The sequence below is a fragment of the Olea europaea genome, unplaced genomic scaffold (assembly GCF_002742605.1).
Source record: "Olea europaea var. sylvestris unplaced genomic scaffold, O_europaea_v1 scaffold2795, whole genome shotgun sequence".
NCBI lineage: Eukaryota > Viridiplantae > Streptophyta > Magnoliopsida > Lamiales > Oleaceae > Olea > Olea europaea.
Window position 1 is genome coordinate 27,696 of NW_019246430.1, and position 21,654 is coordinate 49,349.

The window sequence follows — 21,654 nt, forward strand, 5'->3', positions numbered from 1 at the left end:
TTCGAAGTTATAACAAAAATGATCCATTTCAAGAAGCACATTTTGAGGCAAAGAAATTCTTAGAATGGTTTTATCCTATTTCTCATTGGATAAAAATGTTTGAAGCATTTTCTTTAAAATTTAAAGATTTGAGAACTTCCCAAAACAATGTTTTTGTAATTCTGGTTTTCCAACGGCAAGGATATTTTACAGAAACAGGTTCTTATGAACACTTCTCTTATGTCAAGGAGTATGCAGTCCAACCTTTCAATCTCCATCAAGATTGGGAAAGGTATCCAAAGGAGTTTCGAGAATTTCAAAGAAAATGGCTGAAATCAACCAGACAATTCCTCCACAAATTTGGCCAGACATAGAAGATGATGCTCCATGGAAAATTCTACCTCTAGACTATGCAACCAAGATTCAGCAAGACGTTCAGAAACATAGAGAAGGACAATGCCAAATTTTTGGACAAGTATTTGGACACTATCCATTTGCTACTTGGGAAAGTGACAAAACCCATTGGAACCAGCTTTACTTGGGAAAGCCACATCAATGCCTTGGAGAAACATCTAAATATCCAGAAGCCACACCAGAAGGAGAACAATTGCGTAACAATCTCTGGAATGAATTTCAAGAAAAAATGAAAATTGATAAAATGGACGTGGATGTGGACAAACCAGGATCAAGCAATCCAGACAAACAAAACTCAAGATATTTGGACACGGAAATAAATTATAATGACAGTGTTTTCTAGGACTCTCAAGATCCATATGATTATGGAACACAGTCGTATGATTTTGATCCAACAGACCCAGACAATCTTGAAAAATTGGAAGAAAATTTTTTTGAAGAAAAATTAGATACTACAACTTGGCCTTGGTGGAAGCAACATGGACTCCTCTCTGATTCAGATGATTCAAATGAACCTGGACGAGAAGCAAATTTTGGAACACCTTGATGACTTAGCAGCTCGTGTGAAATAATCATTTTGTCGTTTGCAATAAAATCCCTTTTAAAAAACTAGATTCTTTACTTTTTAAAAAATGGTTGTAAAATTATTGTACTAAAAGTAGTGAGTCATGTCCTTATGCTAGTAAAGTGATAAGTCATGTTCTTTTAGGATCATCTTGAGCTCAACTCTTCTTAATAAAAAGTGTGTTCCTCTTAACAATGTTCTTCTAAAAATCCTTTCTTTGTTCTTTCATAGTTTTGACAACTGTGAAAATTTCAGAATGAATAAGTAAGAACAAAATCTAAGTAGTATCAAATGTATGCTCTGCAGTTGCCTCTTTGAGGATCCTCTGCATCAGAAAATTTGGCACTACTGATTAAATGATCCCATATGGAGGTTTGGTAATACCGAAAGTCAGGCCCTATGTTGTTGCCCAAAGAGCTTGTTGTGGGCTAGAATACAGAGTGTTACCACACCCCCACTATATTGGTATTTTCAGTGGGTCCCTGATGATCCATTTAAAACAGATTGAACCAGGTCATAACTAGTTGCCTAAGGCAAAATAATACACAATTTTCTTGACAAATATTTTATTTACACCTACCCTAAACGCACTAAGGAAAGTAACTTGAAAAATAAATAAAAAGATATAAAACTTAAAAGGACATATTAAAATAAAATTTTTGATAGATTTTAGTAAAAGCTAATAATTGTGTGGTTAAAAAGTTGTACATCTCATAAAACTTGTAATTGAAATTAATTATAAATTTTAATTTTCACCAAACATGAACTATATTAGTGTTTGTTTGGTAAGAATTTTGTTATTTAATTTTTTTATCGTTAGAGATAAAGCAAGTCCTACCTGTAAGAGAAGAATTCAAAAATGATAGTTGGAACAGTGAAATAACGGTTAAAAAATTGATGTTAATTTGATTAAAATATCTACCAAACATGCTTAGTAAGACGATCAATTTCCTACTAATTTTTTTTCCTTTCTTTCCTCATTCCTTCCCTACACCTACACGTGTTACTCGACTTGACTCCACCCTCAATAATGTAGGAAAAATAAAATATTTTGTGAACTTACCAGAATATTATTCTAAATTAAACACTTAAATTGAAGTAAAATTAATTTTTGCCCAAAACTTGTTTGGTTTATTGTAATTTTATGCAAAACATTACTTTCTTAATAAGTAACTTGCCCCAATTTGATTTAGCTAAAAATCAATTTTTAAAAAATGATGAAATATTTAGTTGAATTTGAAAAGTTAATAAAAATTGTAAATCCCATTAAATGTACGATCGAAATGGTATTTGAAAAAAATTAAATTATAGAAAAATAGGGATCGTACAGCTCCATGTTTTTGTCACATAACTGACATATAATTCTACTTTTACTATTAAAAAGTAATTTAATTATACTTTCAAAATTAAAAAGTTTATTTCAAAATTTACTTATTTACCTGTAATCCTCAAATTCATTTTTAAACACACTTTATTTTATAACTAGTCTTTTATTTTTAAAGTAATGTTAGTGTGTCTAGTGTTTAGGATTGATGGACATTGTGCATTGAATGATGTTAACAAAATCGACTTCATTTGACCAGGCAGAGTTCCATACGATTTCCCTTATAAAATATAGGACGGAGCTCCCAAGAGCTTAAAGAAATCAAGAAAACTTCAACTCAGACATAAAACAACTACCAAATAAGAGGTAAATGTACAAAGGGACATTAGACAACATGCAAGTGTTTTCCCCAGGTTTAGCAAAAATGATATTAGTAGTCGCCAACAATGATGTCTTCTATGCATGAAGTTTTGAAACTTTCAATAAAGCTTATGTTTCGAAAGAGGAGTTTCAGCTTTTCTGGAGCCGGAGTATGGTTCTGGCCTGAGTGTGGAGTTACAACTTCATCTGGAGATGGAGTAGAATCTCGTTTCTAGCCAGGAGTTCTAATTTAACCTAAGGCAGAACCGCAATCCTTGTTCCACTCTACAGTGCTTGGGGATAAAAGCTTTGGTTTCATTTGCTGAAGCTATTGCCAGTATGACAGTAGTTGGGCTGCTCATGACACAAAATCACGAGGTACAAGGACAAAACATACGCAATATTAGGTTCAACATAGAGAAGTACGGATAGTGCACATTGCAACAAAACACAAAAACCAAACCAAGAATGCGCAAAATCAAAGCTTCAAAGTAGAGATTGTAATAAAAGTTTCAGGCATCTACAAATACTATGATAAAAGCAAATTTTCACCTACTGTAAATGATCCCATGAAACAAGGTACACCACCAACCAAAAGGACATTCACTTGCACCATTCTTAATCAGAAAGTGCACTTATTTAGATGGAAAGATCTCTTTACGACAATTCTTTACCCATTTATCTCAGTTTTAGAGCGCTAGGGCACGTTTATCATAAGGATATGGTCTAGCCTTCGATGATAAAATGCATGTATTCAAGAGTAAATGCCTGCTAGAGTAATTCTGGTACCCACACAAAAAGAAGACAAAAATGGAAAGACTTCCATCGGTCGCTCTACATGCAAGAAAGCAATAATATATTGAGAATAAAATATGAAACATTAAAATCAACTGTTCACTTTAGTTTTTAAACTGCTCATTAGATATTGATTCTGTAGATCAAAGCCTAAAGTTTTCCCTGTAACCAGGAAATTGCACGCACGAATAAAGTAAATGATCAGCATGTCCATTAGAACCTTGTATTATAAATGCGAACACTTAAAAAATATCAAATCCATCACCTTCTTGAGGTGTGATTGGCTTATTTGGATCAACTGGCACCAGAAGCTCATCCCATTGAAGTGTATTTATCACATGAAGTTTTTGTTCATGATTTTTTACAATCATACTGTCATTATTCGTTGGAAAATCATTGAAAAACAAGTACTTCAACAAACCATATTCAAAGCAGAAATCATGTCAAAGACCTCAAGGTTCTGCATACAAAAATATACTTTATTTGATTTGGAAACTCAACGGCACATTGTGTAAGAAAACGGTTTTATACATGGACCAAATATTTTTGTTTGAATAGTAAAAGATGATATCATTTTCTATATTTTAACTTCACCTGATTGTGGTTTGCTGTAATATTCCCAGAGAATCAAATTCTTCTGAAGGCCAAGAAGCAGATGGGTCAGAGACAACTGACGATGGCTAGAGAATCCAACAACTGCATGATGATTAAATCACAAACAATTTCATACAGATATAGAAATATTTGTGAACGAGAGTGAAATATATACAATGCTCAAAAACCAAGGGTCCTAATCATTTATTACAACCTTGAGGTATTCACATACAAACTATGGCCTCGGCTTTGCCAAAGAAAGGAAAAAAATTTCAGTGTAGCTGATCTCAGTATCTACTAAATATTTGTCCCACACATACAAACAATTATTATGAAAAGGCGATAAGTTGACCCATGTACGACTCTAAACAATTTTCATTTATAATATGTAGAGACTTCAAGATGAAGCAATCAGCAAGAAAAAGTACATGTGGAAAATGCATGTGGCCTGTTATTGCCTTTTCACACTATATGACCATGCATCTTTAGAGCTAATATCTAGAGAATTTAATTGTTGAAACCGAATGAATGAATTTTAGTGAGCATACAAATTCTTTCCTCCCATGCACAAGCATATCTATGCTGTACAATAGTTACCCAATTATTCATGTATTATTCTCTACAAATTTGTTCTTACAACCATAATAGGATCACCAATTCATAAAGATTTGTTGTCTTTTCAAAATCATTAATCCATATATCAGCATGGTAACATATATGAAGATTATAATACACAAAGAATTAAACTGCAATTCGTAACAAGCAAATCTCGAGTTTCATGATAGTGAACAAGAACAATATGCTAGAGTGACTAGCAAAAAAATCACTCACGACAGTTAAAGTTTTATATGATAAGGCTTCTCATGTTTGGTAATAGTGCAAAAAGTTGTTTGCAATGGTTACTGTAGAAGCAAAAAACAAAAAGATCAGGCCAAGATATATTTCACAAGGTTTAAAATTCCATACTTGTCAAGTAGCTAGTAACATCTGCGAACAAAAGTAAGTTATCTTCTCCATGTGCATAGTATACATGAATCCTTTCGTTGTTACAAACCTGTATGAAAATCAAAATTAATGGTAATTTGTACTACAGATCCAGTTGATGAAAATTCCCAAAAATCAACTAGCGTGAAGTCAGTTCAGTGGGGGAAAGAATGGCATGAGTTTCATGTCTTAGCAATGTAAGCAGATGCATCAAAGACAAAAGTAGAGAATACAAAACACAACTGAGTGAAAACTCACAAGGAAGACAAAATAAATAATCCCTTATCTGAACATCTTGCGAGACCCTGCCATCAATGAAAAAAATGTAAAGTGAAGTCCAGCAGTGGACATTGGATTTAATGAATTCATAATTACCATGGACAAAAAATAAAATTAATAATCGCAAATGGAAGCTACGGAAAATAATAATAATAATAATAATAATAATAATAATAATAATAATAATAATAATAATAATAATAATAAAATTGATCAGTCATTCGAGTCTTTGAAATATTATAAACACTCAGGGATAAATCTGCTCTTTTCTTTTTCTTTTCTTTTTTTCCATTTGAATAAATCTATCTCTTGGAATGCTATGACACTATTTTTCCATAAAAGATCTCCCATAAAAATTAATAATAATAGTATCAGTGAAACTGAATAAAAACAAGGTAATTGACAAGGTTTAAAGTTTAAACAGACAATAAGGACGTTATTTCTAAACCATAGGGCACCAATTAGGAATGCAAAATATGGGTGGTAAATTGAAATGAAATATGTTATTTACATCTAATAGTACACAATAATTGATGAAATAGAATATTACTTGCATGTAATCCTAATGGTTAATTTGTTGTATATTTCTCATCAAATCCTTGATATATAAATGGGGAATGCTATATCTTCAAATCTAGCAAAAAATTCTAAATACTAGCAAACAAAACTTCTTGTGCAGCTGCCTTCAGTGTCATAAGCTAACGCAATACACAAACATGAATCGTAGACTCCAGCATACAGTATTTCTTTGTTTCCAAAGAGAAAAACAAACAAGGAGAAGGTAGCCAACATTAACAGGGAAATGGTTAAAAAAGAGCAGCAGTTAAAATTACTGTCAGCAAATTTGGGTGCAGCAGAAGCTTCACCACTTCAAGAATAGAAAAAATCCGCTGCTAAGAACGCAATAGACGACATTACAACTTGTCTTCGATCAATTAGTGGGCTATGCTCCAAACTTTCACCTCCCTCTTCAATAAGGCAAAAGAGAATTAGCAATCAATCAGAAGTAGAAAAAAAGAAAACAAAACTCCCAATAGAAATCAATAAAGTAAACTTATAGAAGATTGAAGAAGACGAAAAAAATATTTTAAAAAAATAAAAAGAATTAACGTACCACTATATCACTTTTTGGCAAATTCACAGGCTTGAGATTAATGCTGAAATACTTGTAATTCAGGTTATGGCATGAATTTCATTTGGTCTGAGCCATCTAGTCTTGGCTTTCTCCATTATATCGCTGATGTCCAAATATATCAATGTAACGAGGATCGAAAACTAAAACTTCAAAAAATATTAAATATGAAACAATCAATTAATAGACACTATGCCTTGGTAATGCTCCAGTCAACATGTTTCAAGATAGACTATGAAAATTGATTTGAAAACTATTCATTATAACGTTAGTCGAAATAATATATTGCAACTACTTCAATGCACAGTTGACTCTAAATTTCATACGACACATATTAACTCAATGCAATTTGGCATTGCTTTAAACCAATCCATCATAGTCAACCTTAGAGCCCTCGTCCGCACTACAATGCTCAGACTCGGGTACGGGTATCGAGTACTGGTACGTATTTAAGTGTCAAATATTTTATTTTCTAAAATGTAGGATGCAAGGACATGGTTAAAAAGAGTCCAAATTTTGAACACGGATACGTGAGCACGTCTTTCGAACTTCAATTTTTTTCCTGTAAATAATAACTAAGTACAAATTGTTTAAAGATAGAACATGTCACTTAAAACTATCTAAAATTTAGACTAAAATAATAAATTTTTGATATAATATATACTTTAAAAAATTAATATTAAGTTAAAGAGTTTTTTTGTAACATATTTTAATTCTTTTAATAATTATTTCAACAAGTAAAAAATAAATGAGCCAAATAAAGTCATAAATATAGGTCTACATGCATATAAATAAAAGTCCGTTATTAACCTAGAAGCCCTATAAAAGTCCAGTTATTAACCTAGGTCATTATTTTCCATTCACTCTCTCTTCGGTTCTCTTCCTTCTCTTTGCTCCGAAGGCTCTACCTGCTGCAGCCGCTCCACCTCCTCCGGTTGAGCCGCCAGAGACCTCTTCTCCTGTTACGACATTGCTAGATCTCACTCTTTCCTCCGGAGAGTAAAAATGGGAAAGAAGAAAGGGAGAGAGAAAAAAAAGACAGAAGGGAAAACCTAGCCGTATCCGGTTGAAAAGTGCTATGTCCGCCCCATATTTTATACCTGTATCCGTGTCATGTCGTATCGACACGGGTACTTCGATCGGAATGATGAGTTTGAGCATCAAAGTGTCCGCATGCACAAGAGCACATATATTTTGGTATCTAGCAATAGGAAGAGATGAGAAGGGTTGTCCTTGTCCACCGAGTACTCGAACTCATACGGTTCTAATAAAAGCTATTTATGATGTGGGAATAATTAGTCGGGCTTTTGGCTTGCTTGATGAAATGACAAAAAGTTGTAAGCTAAATGTGCATACTTATATTGTGTTGATAGATAGGTTATGTAGATTAGGAAAGATTGAAGAGGCGAATGGGATGTTCCAGAAGATGCTGAAAGAGGGACTGCTTCCTTGTACAGTAACCTATAATGCTTTGATTAGTGGTTTTTGCACGAAAGGGAAGGTGGTTAGTGCTTTTGAACTGCTCAATGTGATGGAAAGAAGGAATTGCAAACCAAATATTCGTACATACAAAGAGCTTATAGAAGGGTTGTGTAAAATTGGTAGGCCTTACAAAGCAATGGCTTTGTTAAGAAAATTTATAGACAATGGCCTGATGCCAACTAAAGTGATATTCAATATTCTCGTCGATGGGTTTTGGAGGGCAGGTCAAGTAGATATGGCATTCAAGATTTTACCTTCAAATGAACTCAATTGGAGTCAAACCTGATGAACTTACTTACACTAAATTGATTAATTCACTTTGTAAAATAGGAAATATGGAGCAAGCAAATGTCTTTTTGGGTGTGATGGTCAAAAAAGGAATAACTCCTGATGAAGTGACACTCACTACTATTTTACATGGCTATTACAAGATTCGCAACATCAGATATGCACTTGAGCTTTTTGAAGGATCGGTTAAGGATGGATATTTGATTGGTCCTCGTACTTTCAATCTATTTCTTGATGTTCTCAGCAAAGAAGTTGAGATAGTTGAAGAAAATGCTACTTTTGGGAAACTTTTAATTTAAAGTATGGTCTAGTTCCTTCTATTGTTACTTACACAATATTAGTTGATGGGCTTTGTAGGGCAGGTGATACAGACTCTTCCTTGAAAATGTTAAAATTTATTAAATAAAATGGGTGTCCACCAAATGTTTATATGTATACTATAGTCATTAGTGGTCTTTGCCAAAGTGCCAAAGTGGAGGAAGCGCATAATCTTTTAATTTAAATGAGTTGGGTCAAAGTATCACCAAATGACATTACTTATGCTTTGTTGGTCAAATCACACATTAAAGCTAGTAGGTTGAACTCGGCATTTGAAATTGTGAGCACCGTGTTCCAAAATGGTTGTCTGCCAAATTCAAATATATTTTACATTACTCATGAGATTAGTGGAAATGACGGCTGGTACTGGAGCAAGATTTTCTGTTGTTGATATAATTAATGAGTCATCGGTTATTGGGGAGAAAAGTGTTGATTGTTTGTCCAACTTTGTTTTTAGGGAGATGAATTTCTACCATGCTGTCCAACTTCAAGACAAAATAAGAAAATGTTGAGGTCACACTATTGCTGTATAGAACTTTTTAATCTTGGGGCTATGCAAGGTAGGAAGATTACTAGAAGCGGATAATTTATTACAGGATATGGTGAAGCATGGTCTCACTCCTAGCAGTCACATTTCTTCTTCCATAATCAAGCACCTTTGTGAAGATCACAATTTTGATCAATGCCTTGAGTGGATTAAACAACTTCTTGACTATAGTTGTATTCTATCTTTTACATCTTATAGTGCTGTGATTGTTGGCTTTCATAATGAGGGTAAGTTTTAGGATGCTCAATGCTAGTATGCGATATTCTAAGAACTGTTGGCGTCGAGGACCAAACTTCAATCTTAGTATATTAATTTTTTGTAGGAGGGAGATGAGCCTTATAAATATTTTGAACCTCGAAGCTTGATTGAACAGATAGACCAAAATGATAGGCTAGTAGTCTGACTTTCTTCCACTCTATGTAGCAAGCAAATTTCTATAAACATTGATAGGATTCGCTGAAAAGGATCAGTCACTTAAATGTGTTTTTCGAGTTGGGAAGCCTTTAGTGGCATGTTATATGAATCTGTCATAGTAGATCTTTCAACCACCATTCCTGATCAAGAAGTTTAAGTTATTCAAACTGTTAAGTATCAGAATATCAAAATAATTGAGGCAACTTTGTGATCACAGCTTCGGCTTTGGGGCGTGTAGATATGCCACCTTCAAATTTGGCTGGAACAGTACTATCCAAAGGCAATACCAAGCGCTCGCATGTACTGTTCGGCCCATATTAGGCAGACACAATTTCAGTAACCAACTTAACTTGGAATTCAACAAGATTTGAATGAACACAAGATGGCTCTCCTCTAATAGCTTAAACTTTTATATGAGATATTTAAGATAGTATCAAAACCGAACAAGCACCCAGCTGGAGAATTTAAATGAATAGACGAGGACCCCTCTAATAACTTAAGCTTTTAGATGAGACGTTTGACAAGATCACTGTTGCTTTCTTACAAATTTTGGTAGATTTTCCTACATACAGAAACTAAGGGACTGATATTAAAGTTCTATTCCATGCATCTTCTGCTATCCTCACGTCTAAATTCTATACATGCATGAATAACAATATATACCTGAATAGATAAAAAGGGCCAAATGTCAACAGTGCAATAAGGCTACCAATTTGTTTGGAAGATGTGCTTTGAGTCCCAAGAAAAAGATCTGCATAATGAGCTTTCTTCAAGTTTTATTCAATAGGATCACCCCTTTCAAAGCTGCAATAAAAAACAGTTCCATCTGTAAGCTTTCCCTGCAGATAGCACCCGCATCAGTGAAGTAAAAGAGAAAATCATAATTGAAAACTTCCTGTGATATAATATCCAAATCCTATTGAGTGATATGTGTAAAAAAATAATAAATAAATAAATTACTAATATATTTTGAAAGTAACATCAAGAGATTATCTATTTGTCCACATCAGAAGAGGAAAACTGACACACTGACACTCTCTCTGATATATGGCTACTTGGTATAATTTCTTAAACGTCAACACACACTCTGAAAACTTCCTGTGATATAATATCCAAATCCTATTGAGTGATATGTGTAAAAAAAATAAATTAGTTAATTAATTAATTTTAAGTCTTTTCTTGGCCAAATATATGCACTAGCATTTACTGTTAGATTACGCATCCAAATCTGACAACATATCAGCGCCAATTTATCGTCATAGGCAGTTTGCACCTCCCACCTTCTCAAGAACTTTATAACAACACAAATTTACAATCTTCCATTGGGAGTGAGGAAACATTCTTATGTTTCTTTTAACTTAATAATGGCCTGAGTATTGGGAGAAAATCAATATTGAATGAATTATAGACAGTGCAAATGCCAATATATGTAAAAAACTATTATATTTCGAAAGTAACATCTAGAGATGATGATCTATTTATCCACATCGAAGAGCAAAGCATGCATTCTTTCTGTTATATGGCTACTTGGTATAATTTCAGCAATCAGCCGTAACAAAATTAACTTTGTCTTTTCTAGGCAAAATATATGCACTAGCATTAATTGTTAGATTAAGCATTCCAAATCTGACAACATATCAGCACTAATTATCATCATAGGCAGTTTGCATCACCCAGCTCCTCAGGAACTTTTATAGCAAAACAAAGTTGCACTCTTCCATTGGGAGTAAGGAACCATTCCTATTTTCTTTTAACTTAACAATGGCAAGAGTATTCAATCACTCGCTACTTTAAGATATACTTAAAGCGCACTCCCAAAAAACGCTTGAAGACAGGATAATGGAGATGATCCATAACAGCCTTGAATTGATATTTCTAATTAGTAGAGATAACTTCATCTAAGATAAAGCAATGAAGAGTAGATGAGAGGAAAATATTATATTGATTTCTATTGTGATTTCAGGAAAGGAGCAGTACAAAAGAAACTAAATTCTACTCACCCTATAGAGTACTTTCACTTTGTCACACTTGTGAGACTGAACCTCACAAGTTGCAGGTTTATACTAACAGCACCAAACAAGATTCTTATATACGAGTGATGAGCAAAAAAATAAAAAGAAAACAAAAGGACGAAGAACATTATCTCAACAAATATTGAACCACTGATCTTCTCAAGAGTCATAGTTAAAGATAATACTAAATGATGTAGAGGAGAGCACATGTGAAACAGTAAAATGAAGAATATATTAAAGCAATAAGAGATCATCTGCTCAAGTGGTACAACATTTAATAAGACATTGGCCCACTATCGAGTCTTCCAGGTTATCGAAGCTTATCCCGCATTGAGAAGTTCTAACCTCCAGAACAACTATGTGAGCCAGTATGGCTATTCCACTTAAATGATAATTTTCCATGTGAAGACTGCTTTAGCTTGGTATTAAGGCTAGGCTCTGCGCAATGCTACTCACGTTAAATCAAGTTCCTTGAGTGTTTTCCCTTTTAATCATCTCAGTATTACAGCTATTCTAATTCTTGCCAGTGTTGCGTTGTATTACACATAACTCTTGTTTTTGACATAGCTGCACAATCATTCTTCGTAGCTGTCCATATCCACGTATTATTTATGATGTATTATGAGTTCATTTCGCATTCGAATAATTTTTTATCATTTTTTTATTTGTGGTGAGGCTTACGCCTCAAAACTCACACTCAATGTATTTCCTGCCAACGAGAAAAATAAATGACAAATTCAATACCAATTTCTTACTTCCTTAAACAATAATATCAATACCAGAAACGTTGGAAGTAAAAGCTAAATCATGTTTTGATCTTCAAACGTGTTCTATGTAGAAAATAGAATAGATGCTTAGTAATGAATTTCTTATTAACAATCCAAAGAGCACATCCAATTTAAGGAATGACAAAAGTGAAATCCAAGCAGAAATCAAGTTAATTTCCTTCCCCTTCTTCCAAGCATAAACTGTGAAGATTTTCATGTGAAAGTCTTACCAGCAGAACCCGTATTTGTCATATTCAAAATTATTGCATGGGAAAAACTTCTTAGCAACTATAGAAAAAACAAGTTTGTGCAACAATGGCATGAAATGTCCATATGAGTTGATACTTCAAACTTCCTTGGAAAAAGAGGAGAGGAGAGAGAGGGGAGGGGGTTTAAATAGTTTCGACATCTCACTTTCCTGACTTTTTATTAATCTTTACTGGTTACAAAGGTTAAAAAGTAGTAGTCAAACAGAGTAAGTCCAGGTTTCAAACTGAGATGCTTGTATTCCAGCTGCCAGTAGTTTCTACTACTAATATTCAAAGACATCGGAAATCAAGTTCAGATAATTCAAATTATGCAAGAGATTTATGCACAAATCATCATACGAACCAGCAGGGAAAGGTGGAAATGCTATCGTCTACATGACATATGACAGCAACAAAATCAACATATCATCATAAGCAAAGTAACTAGACTTAAGTTATGCTCGTCTGGATATAGCATTTTACGTGATCGACTAACATTGCTTCGATAAAACGTTACAAAAAGTGATAATGATCCAGCTTTTCAAGTCATTCCTACTTTACGTACCCATTCATAGAATTTATGCATATTGATCTTGCATTCTGCATTGATCTGTAGTATGGAAGCTGGATTGTATGATAATATTTGATCAGGAATGGCAACTGGTGACTGAAAGCTCCACTATGACAGATTCATATAACATGTCACTAAAGGCTTCCAAACTCCAAAACGACATTTAAGTAACTGATCCTGTCACTATTTATAGAAATTTGCTTGCTACATAGAGTGGAAGAAAGTCAAACTACTGGCCTCTCATTTTGGTCCATCTGCTCAATCAAGCTTATAAGCTCAAAATATTTATAACGCTCATCTCCCTCAAACAAAAAATTAATATATGGCAAGATTGAACTTTGGTCCTCGATGCCAACAGTTCTTAGAAGTTTGCATATCAACCATTGAGCATCTTGAAACTTACCCTCATTGTGAAGGCCAACAATCACAGCACTGTAAGATGCAAAAGATGGAATACAACCATATTCAAGAAGTCGTTTAATCCACTCAAGGCATTGATCAAAATTGTGATCTTCACAAAAGTGCTCGATTATGGAAGAACAAATGTGACTGCTAGGAGTGAAACCATGCTTCACCATATCCTGTAATAAATTATCCCCATAAAAGATCTCCCATAAAAATTAATAATAATAGTATCAGTGAAACTGAATAAAAACAAGGTAATTGACAAGGTTTAAAGTTTAAACAGACAATAAGGACGTTATTTCTAAACCATAGGGCACCAATTAGGAATGCAAAATATGGGTGGTAAATTGAAATGAAATATGTTATTTACATCTAATAGTACACAATAATTGATGAAATAGAATATTACTTGCATGTAATCCTAATGGTTAATTTGTTGTATATTTCTCATCAAATCCTTGATATATAAATGGGGAATGCTATATCTTCAAATCTAGCAAAAAATTCTAAATACTAGCAAACAAAACTTCTTGTGCAGCTGCCTTCAGTGTCATAAGCTAACGCAATACACAAACATGAATCGTAGACTCCAGCATACAGTATTTCTTTGTTTCCAAAGAGAAAAACAAACAAGGAGAAGGTAGCCAACATTAACAGGGAAATGGTTAAAAAAGAGCAGCAGTTAAAATTACTGTCAGCAAATTTGGGTGCAGCAGAAGCTTCACCACTTCAAGAATAGAAAAAATCCGCTGCTAAGAACGCAATAGACGACATTACAACTTGTCTTCGATCAATTAGTGGGCTATGCTCCAAACTTTCACCTCCCTCTTCAATAAGGCAAAAGAGAATTAGCAATCAATCAGAAGTAGAAAAAAAGAAAACAAAACTCCCAATAGAAATCAATAAAGTAAACTTATAGAAGATTGAAGAAGACGAAAAAAATATTTTAAAAAAATAAAAAGAATTAACGTACCACTATATCACTTTTTGGCAAATTCACAGGCTTGAGATTAATGCTGAAATACTTGTAATTCAGGTTATGGCATGAATTTCATTTGGTCTGAGCCATCTAGTCTTGGCTTTCTCCATTATATCGCTGATGTCCAAATATATCAATGTAACGAGGATCGAAAACTAAAACTTCAAAAAATATTAAATATGAAACAATCAATTAATAGACACTATGCCTTGGTAATGCTCCAGTCAACATGTATCAAGATAGACTATGAAAATTGATTTGAAAACTATTCATTATAACGTTAGTCGAAATAATATATTGCAACTACTTCAATGCACAGTTGACTCTAAATTTCATACGACACATATTAACTCAATGCAATTTGGCATTGCTTTAAACCAATCCATCATAGTCAACCTTAGAGCCCTCGTCCGCACTACAATGCTCAGACTCGGGTACGGGTATCGAGTACTGGTACGTATTTAAGTGTCAAATATTTTATTTTCTAAAATGTAGGATGCAAGGACATGGTTAAAAAGAGTCCAAATTTTGAACACGGATACGTGAGCACGTCTTTCGAACTTCAATTTTTTTCCTGTAAATAATAACTAAGTACAAATTGTTTAAAGATAGAACATGTCACTTAAAACTATCTAAAATTTAGACTAAAATAATAAATTTTTGATATAATATATACTTTAAAAAATTAATATTAAGTTAAAGAGTTTTTTTGTAACATATTTTAATTCTTTTAATAATTATTTCAACAAGTAAAAAATAAATGAGCCAAATAAAGTCATAAATATAGGTCTACATGCATATAAATAAAAGTCCGTTATTAACCTAGAAGCCCTATAAAAGTCCAGTTATTAACCTAGGTCATTATTTTCCATTCACTCTCTCTTCGGTTCTCTTCCTTCTCTTTGCTCCGAAGGCTCTACCTGCTGCAGCCGCTCCACCTCCTCCGGTTGAGCCGCCAGAGACCTCTTCTCCTGTTACGACATTGCTAGATCTCACTCTTTCCTCCGGAGAGTAAAAATGGGAAAGAAGAAAGGGAGAGAGAAAAAAAAGACAGAAGGGAAAACCTAGCTGTATCCGGTTGAAAAGTGCTATGTCCGCCCCATATTTTATACCTGTATCCGTGTCATGTCGTATCGACACGGGTACTTCGATCGGAATGATGAGTTCGAGCATCAAAGTGTCCGCATGCACAAGAGCACATATATTTTGGTATCTAGCAATAGGAAGAGATGAGAAGGGTTGTCCTTGTCCACCGAGTACTCGAACTCATACGGTTCTAATAAAAGCTATTTATGATGTGGGAATAATTAGTCGGGCTTTTGGCTTGCTTGATGAAATGACAAAAAGTTGTAAGCTAAATGTGCATACTTATATTGTGTTGATAGATAGGTTATGTAGATTAGGAAAGATTGAAGAGGCGAATGGGATGTTCCAGAAGATGCTGAAAGAGGGACTGCTTCCTTGTACAGTAACCTATAATGCTTTGATTAGTGGTTTTTGCACGAAAGGGAAGGTGGTTAGTGCTTTTGAACTGCTCAATGTGATGGAAAGAAGGAATTGCAAACCAAATATTCGTACATACAATGAGCTTATAGAAGGGTTGTGTAAAATTGGTAGGCCTTACAAAGCAATGGCTTTGTTAAGAAAATTTATAGACAATGGCCTGATGCCAACTAAAGTGATATTCAATATTCTCGTCGATGGGTTTTGGAGGGCAGGTCAAGTAGATATGGCATTCAAGATTTTACCTTCAAATGAACTCAATTGGAGTCAAACCTGATGAACTTACTTACACTAAATTGATTAATTCACTTTGTAAAATAGGAAATATGGAGCAAGCAAATGTCTTTTTGGGTGTGATGGTCAAAAAAGGAATAACTCCTGATGAAGTGACACTCACTACTATTTTACATGGCTATTACAAGATTCGCAACATCAGATATGCACTTGAGCTTTTTGAAGGATCGGTTAAGGATGGATATTTGATTGGTCCTCGTACTTTCAATCTATTTCTTGATGTTCTCAGCAAAGAAGTTGAGATAGTTGAAGAAAATGCTACTTTTGGGAAACTTTTAATTTAAAGTATGGTCTAGTTCCTTCTATTGTTACTTACACAATATTAGTTGATGGGCTTTGTAGGGCAGGTGATACAGACTCTTCCTTGAAAATGTTAAAATTTATTAAATAAAATGGGTGTCCACCAAATGTTTATATGTATACTATAGTCATTAGTGGTCTTTGCCAAAGTGCCAAAGTGGAGGAAGCGCATAATCTTTTAATTTAAATGAGTTGGGTCAAAGTATCACCAAATGACATTACTTATGCTTTGTTGGTCAAATCACACATTAAAGCTAGTAGGTTGAACTCGGCATTTGAAATTGTGAGCACCGTGTTCCAAAATGGTTGTCTGCCAAATTCAAATATATTTTACATTACTCATGAGATTAGTGGAAATGACGGCTGGTACTGGAGCAAGATTTTCTGTTGTTGATATAATTAATGAGTCATCGGTTATTGGGGAGAAAAGTGTTGATTGTTTGTCCAACTTTGTTTTTAGGGAGATGAATTTCTACCATGCTGTCCAACTTCAAGACAAAATAAGAAAATGTTGAGGTCACACTATTGCTGTATAGAACTTTTTAATCTTGGGGCTATGCAAGGTAGGAAGATTACTAGAAGCGGATAATTTATTACAGGATATGGTGAAGCATGGTCTCACTCCTAGCAGTCACATTTCTTCTTCCATAATCAAGCACCTTTGTGAAGATCACAATTTTGATCAATGCCTTGAGTGGATTAAACAACTTCTTGACTATAGTTGCATTCTATCTTTTACATCTTATAGTGCTGTGATTGTTGGCTTTCATAATGAGGGTAAGTTTTAGGATGCTCAATGCTAATATGCGATATTCTAAGAACTGTTGGCGTCGAGGACCAAACTTCAATCTTAGTATATTAATTTTTTGTAGGAGGGAGATGAGCCTTATAAATATTTTGAACCTCGAAGCTTGATTGAACAGATAGACCAAAATGATAGGCTAGTAGTCTGACTTTCTTCCACTCTATGTAGCAAGCAAATTTCTATAAACATTGATAGGATTAGCTGAAAAGGATCAGTCACTTAAATGTGTTTTTCGAGTTGGGAAGCCTTTAGTGGCATGTTATATGAATCTGTCATAGTAGATCTTTCAACCACCATTCCTGATCAAGAAGTTTAAGTTATTCAAACTGTTAAGTATCAGAATATCAAAATAATTGAGGCAACTTTGTGATCACAGCTTCGGCTTTGGGGCGTGTAGATATGCCACCTTCAAATTTGGCTGGAACAGTACTATCCAAAGGCAATACCAAGCGCTCGCATGTACTGTTCGGCCCATATTAGGCAGACACAATTTCAGTAACCAACTTAACTTGGAATTCAACAAGATTTGAATGAACACAAGATGGCTCTCCTCTAATAGCTTAAACTTTTATATGAGATATTTAAGATAGTATCAAAACCGAACAAGCACCCAGCTGGAGAATTTAAATGAATAGACAAGGACCCCTCTAATAACTTAAGCTTTTAGATGAGACGTTTGACAAGATCACTGTTGCTTTCTTACAAATTTTGGTAGATTTTCNCTGGAAAAGAGAATCTGGGTTTGCTGTAAAAAAGTCAACAGTCTATTCAACAATGTGTAAAATAGTTCCTTATACGGTTTATGGGGTATTTTCTGAGTTCTGTAAAAAGGGTTAAATTCTGAGGGAAAATTTGACGAACAAATAGGATATGATGAGGATACGGAATTATACAAGGTAAAGTGTAATTGCCGAATTGTTGGTCTGTGGCAATTATGTCGACCACCTGTGGGGACAATGATCCAGGAATTTTGGACGCAAATGCTAAACAGTAGACATAATATCGGAGTATATGTGACCTCCACACAAGCTAGTTTGATAACGAAGAGAAATTCTGCATTAGAATGAACTTTTACTTGACTCTAAAACTAAGGCTGGTATTAAAAATTCTATTCGACTCTAAAAATATTGAGAAATCCATTCCAAAAAAAATTCAAAAAATATTAACTTTTACATCAAAAACAATAAAACGTTGGACCTCCACACAAGCTAATTTGCTACTTAAGATAAACAAAGAAGGTAAATAGATAATTGCATTAGTTTTCTTACCCATCCAACCAAAGGTTCGAGTTCAACCAATTATTTTATCCCCATTTCTGTTCAAATTGGAACCTAAAACCTTAAAGGTATTCCGACTTTCGAATTCCAATCGAACATTAAACAATCCTCTGGGCTTGAACAGTCGAGGTGAGGGGTATTTGGGTTCCTTAATTTTCCATTAGATGCAATATTTGATTTCGATTCCTTAATTTTCCAGAAGTTTTACAAGAGATTGAGATAGGCAGGTTGGAGATTGAAAATTGTGAGAAGTGGGATTACGGTAGAGGGAGAGGAGATTATGCCCCGTTTGATTCTCATTATTTGTCCATTAAAATGAAAAATATGATCATTATTCATTACATCAAGTCACCATATTTGACTTTCTATTTCTTGTGTGGGACCCGTAACGATTATATTTTTCATTCTCATTTTTAGATTAACGTGTACCAAACGAGGCCTATATGTATATTACGTTTAGGGCTTTGGGCCAATACATTTAATCTTCCTCTCGGTCATAAAATGAGATTTGGGCTTAAGTAGTTGGGCTATTGTTTTAGTTGAACACGGGCTGATGGTTAAATGAATTAAGGGCTCAACTTTAAAAAATAAAAAAAGGGAAGAATTCACAAATCATGGTTTAACTATGCACAGTTCAAGACCCATGTTTTAAGTTTCACTAATGCAAAAATCAGGTTTTAATTAGTTAATTAATTTTTTTATTAATTAAATATAATGAGGTCACATTTATACAATTAATGGTTACATGAACATAATTATAGGTCACAGATTTTTTTATTGATCACATATAATCAAATTAATTGGTCACAGATTTTTTCGAGGTCACAAATCAAAAACCTTGTAGGTCACAGATAATTTCGAGGTCACATATCAAAAATTGTATAGGTCACAAGTCATATATTTTCAAATTTAATGGTCACAGATTACTTTTTAATCACAATTGATCGAATTTCAAGGTCACAGATTACAGTCACGGGACCAAATTAGTTGGTCACAGACACCCAATCCCGAGCCACCCTCACCCGGCACCACCACCAATGCCAACAAAATCCCCACCATCCCCGTTACTGTTGCCACCGCCATTGCCACCAACACCAACAAAAATCACCCACGACTCAGGTCAAATCAAATGCCAACTGCAATCACCAACCACCACCTCCTTCGACAGAAACCACCACGACTGCCACCACCAAACACACCAACAATACCCAACCCACAACCTCACTAATACTACTCACATCACCCCTGCCGGCTGCCAGCACTAGCACCTCCACCAACAAACACAACAAAAACACATAACCACCGCCAGAGCCACCCTCACCACCTCACAACAATGGTCAATTCGTCGAAGCCGTCCTCATCGCTGCAGCGACAAAGATCAGAGGCCGCGCACAATTCGTCGCAGCGACAAAGATCTGAGGCCGCGCACAATTCATCGCAGCGACTCTCGGATCCAAGCACCGCCACAGAGAGCCAAGCATGAACACGACGGAGAAGGTGGAATCCCGGAGAAGGTGACTGGCGAAGCTCTGTAGTGATGATACCACAGCCACGTAGAGCTCCTGGAGAAGGTGATCGACGGCGACGCTTCGCATAGTGGCGGTCCAAGCACGGTGGTCGCCTGCACGATTGGGCGCCAGATTGTTGGGGTAGGCTGGCCGCCTGGATTGTGTGTGTGAGAGGGAAGGTAGCGTTGCCTGTGGTTGGTTTAAATTGGGTTAGATTTTAGGGTTTGATTAATATAAGTTTTTAAATTAAAAATAATAATAGTTACAAACCTGGTTTTTGAAGAAATAAACTTCTTACCTTGATTATGAATTGTGATTTTTAAAGACCTGCTTGTATGTAATTTCCCCATAAAAAAAATTAAGGACTTCGTAGATCTAGGCTGGGGCGAGCACGGGCCGGCCCATGTGTAGATCCACCCATCGGGACATCTAGTCTAAAAGAGAGTGGTATTCTATCCAAATAGTCTTCTGGAGAGTGGGATTCTATCCAAATAAATATGTTTGGCTCTTCTTAAACAATTTAAGATAAATAAGTACTTATTTTGACTCTAAAGTAAGAACTACCTTTTAATCTAAAAGAATAGAAATAAGTTATCTAAGTCACTATTTGAGCCTCATTATTAAAAAAAAAAAAAAAAATTCTTAAATTTATTTTCAATCTCACATTCTCTCAATAAAATAATTTTACACGTGAACTCATTTTTTTTGTATTTTCTAATCACACATTCTCCAAAAAAGTAATATTACAAAATATATTGTTCCAAAAATGGGCTCAAACGAACCCCAAATATATTTCTGGACAAAAAGTTATCAGTTGAGTAATTTTATACTTTTTAGGCTTAGTCAAACATGGTCCAAATCTCCATCCATTTCAACTTCTTCTTTTCTTTTTTTTTTTTTTTGGATTTTTATCATAATTACTGAAAATTGTTGGAAAAGAAGGAAAAAGAAAGATAATTTTTAAGATTTGCCCCGTTCCTTCAATAACATGTTAATGACTTCATAGTCACATAAATTGATTGTCATCATCACTCTAAGTGATTAACACGATATTTTTATACCGAAAATTTGTGATTTATCATTGAGTTCATGTTCTTGAATGAGGTAATAGAATGAAAAAATTTGGATGATGAATTGTCCGTTTGATTTATTTAGTGACAAAATTAGGTTAAAACTTTTGATTTGATTTTAAACCTCAATTTTCTAGTTATTTAAAACCATTTCAATGAAAATTATTTTGTTAAGTAGATAATATTTTTTTAGAAGTGGATTAGATAGTATTGTACCATGTTTAAATGAGAGAAAATATGTTACAAACACTAAAAGAAAAATCTTATATGTGTCTTTTAATTTCTTAACGAGTTATTTACATAATATAGAAGTTTTAATTTAAGGGGTTATTCGACAAAATTGGATAAAATTTGAAGTTTAAAATTTGATAAAAATTATGAATTTCATAAATGTATTATTAAGCCCTTGTTTGATCCTCATTTTTATCAAAGTGTATTTA

The 21,654-nt window shown here is 34.2% G+C and overlaps 1 pseudogene; it reads left to right on the plus strand.

Annotated features, from left to right (window-relative positions):
* Positions 1–7,126: 7,126 nt before the first annotated feature.
* LOC111383957 lies at positions 7,127–17,253 on the plus strand (annotated as a pseudogene).
* The last annotated feature ends 4,401 nt before the right edge of the window (positions 17,254–21,654 follow it).